Raw genomic sequence first — 3,063 nt, forward strand, 5'->3', positions numbered from 1 at the left:
ACCAAGATCATACCATTGAACTCTAACCTGGGTGACAGAGCAAGACTCTGTCTCAAAAAAAAAATAATAATAATTTCTCCTACAGAAAAATGTAAGACTATTAAGTGTGAGAGACAAATACACTATAAAATTTGTGCCAGGGTAGAAATAAAAGGCTATGGCAGTTTTCTCCATTGAAATCCAAATACTAATTCAGTATTCTGCATGATTCTTTCCTGAAAAATAAAATCCAGGCAGGCACAGTATCTCATGCCTGCAATCCCCAGTCTGAGACCAGCTTGGGTGACACAGCAAATCCCTGTCTCTACAGAAAATGTTTTAAAAACAATGAGCCAGGCATGGTGACCTCCAGCTACTCAGGAGGCTGAGGTGGGAGGATCAGTTGAGCCAGGAATTGAAGGCTACAGTGCGCTTTTATTGTGCCACTCCACTGCAGCCTGGACAACAGAATGAGATCCTGTCTCTAAAAATAAATGAGTAAATTAGTTAAAATCAAAAGAAATTATTTTTTAAAATAAATGGTGCTGAGTAGACTACATAAGCCATAAGGATCTGTTATATACAGAAGAAATTTTACAGCTCTAAATTCATTCATTAGAATATTAGAGAAATTATAAATAAAGAATCCAAGCATATAACCCAATAAAAGAATAACTACAACAAAAACTCTAAGGATAATGGGAGGGAAACAATTTTAGAAGAAAAGCTAGATCAATAGTCACAACCTGCTGTTTTGAAAAAAAATAGTAGCAGTTCTAATAAATAAACATATAGGAACATAAATGCAAGAACATTACTCTAGAGACTTTATGGATTACAGGTTGAGTGTCCTTAATTTGAAAATGCAAACTCTGAAATGCTCCAAAATCCCAAACTTTTTGAACCCAATGTGATGCTCAAAGGAAATTTCAGACTTTTGAATTAAGGATGCTCATCTGGCAAGTATAATGCAAATATTCCCAAAACACTTCTGGTCCCAAGCACTCTGGATAAGGGATACTCAGCTTATATTTATTACTATTGCATGTAATCTTTTAATTATTTTGGGCTGGGCACAGTGTCTTATGCCTCTAATCCCAGCACTTTGGGAGGCTGAGGTGGGCGGATCACAAGGTCAAAAGATTGAGACCATCCTGGCCAACATGTTGAAACCCCATCTCTACTAAAAATTTAAAAAAAAAAATTTAGCTGGGCATGGTGGCGCGTGCTTGTAGTCCCAGCTACTCGGGAGGCTGAGGCAGGAGAATTACTTGAACCCGGGAGGTGGAGGTTGCGGTGAGTGGAGGTCAAGCCACTGCACTCGAGCCTGGCACCCAGTGACAGAGCAAGACTGTCTCAAAAAAAAATCATTATTTTGAATATTAAAATGAACATTTTAAAAAAGGCTTTTAATCACCAGAACTGACTGCAAGTGGCATAGAAATGGGTATTATATAAGGGATATAAAGCAAAAACTGTATCTATATTGGCTGGGGAAAACCCCTGTGGCAAAAGTCTCTCTTAAAGATACAGGTTGATGATTTGGAGTTTTTTATTTTAATTAAATCCTGTTTATCAATCTTTTTCTATACAAAGAACTTTGAGTCTCAAATGTTTGTGTGTGTTTCATGCCTACAAACTCATGGAGATATTCTCTTTCTTCTCCTAGACGCTTTATTTCACCTCTCACAACTCGTTTGGGTGTACAATATGAGGTTTAGCGGGTCAAGTTTAATTGTTGATATTCCTACAGATATCCAAGTTAATCCAGCATTATTTATTGAAAAGTAAATTCTTTTCCCCAGATTATATTCCATTTCTACACGCCTCTTGTCACCTTTCCTGATGCCATCCTGAACCTAACCATGGCTATATGTTACTTAGATGTTTACAACTTCCTAATTTGTCTCTCTGTTTTTGTAGCCTTCTGGGCATTCACAACAGCATAGCCACAGTGATTCGGATGATAGCACTTCTATGCTCAGTTTCTTGAAAATTTGAGCGAAAAATAAAGTAGCATCAGATTATAACCCAAAGTATAAAATAAATATCCATGCATTCATACTAATATGTTACTATATTATGAGATAAATAACTATATAAATGGAGAAGAGACCAATCTCCAGTGCAGAATTCCAAATAATTTATGTAGATATTCTGCCTTCAGAGAAGTAGAGCATAACCCCCGGCTCCTTAAGTACGTGCTGTAAATAGTGACTTCCAAAGAGTACTGTATGGGAAAGGGGGGAAAAGGGTAACTTTACACTGGAGAAACTTGACAAACACTCTCTCACTCAGGTGATCAAGACCAACAAAAACAGCAATCATGTTTATAGTATAAATCCTTGATATCTATGAGGAAAATGTCACTTTACCTCTGTAAATCCTCATGTAATCATGAGAAAAACATGGGCGTGGTGATGACCACCCGTAATGCCGACGACTCAGGAGGCTGGGGCAGGAGATTCACTTGAACCCAGGAGGTGGAGGTTGCAGTGAGCCCAGACTGTGCCATTGCACTCCAGCCTAAGAAGAGCAAAACTCCGTCTCAAAAAAACAAAAAAAAGAGGAAGAAACTGTCACAGCTAACAGTAACCTAAGGAGAAATGATGACTAACTGCAGTGTGCTCTCCTGCTTAGAATGCTGGAACAGAAAAAGGAAGAAAAGCTTAAAACCTAAGAACAGCTGGAATAAAGTGTAAGCTTTAGCTAATAGTAATGTACAATTCTTGTTCATTAATTGTAACAAATGTATCATACAATGTAAGATGGTTTTAGTAGTAGAAGAAACTAGGTGTAGGGTATATGGGAATTTTCTGGATTACTTTTCTAACTGTTCTGTAAATCTGAAACTGTTCTAAAATAAATGGTTTATTTTAAAATAGAATGGAGTATTCAAATTATTTCTAAGTAGTCATTCCTGTGTATCCACAGAGCCAGGTTTATCATAATTTGAGTAAAGATATTACATGCAATCATTTACATCTATGATATTAGATCCATGTTTTAAGACAGGAACACACACAGAGCCCAGACCACTGTTTCCTGATATGTTAGGGTAAAACTCAGATTTGAGACTCAGAA

The sequence above is a fragment of the Saimiri boliviensis genome, chromosome 14 (genome assembly GCF_048565385.1).
Source record: "Saimiri boliviensis isolate mSaiBol1 chromosome 14, mSaiBol1.pri, whole genome shotgun sequence".
NCBI classification, from domain to species: Eukaryota; Metazoa; Chordata; class Mammalia; order Primates; family Cebidae; genus Saimiri; species Saimiri boliviensis.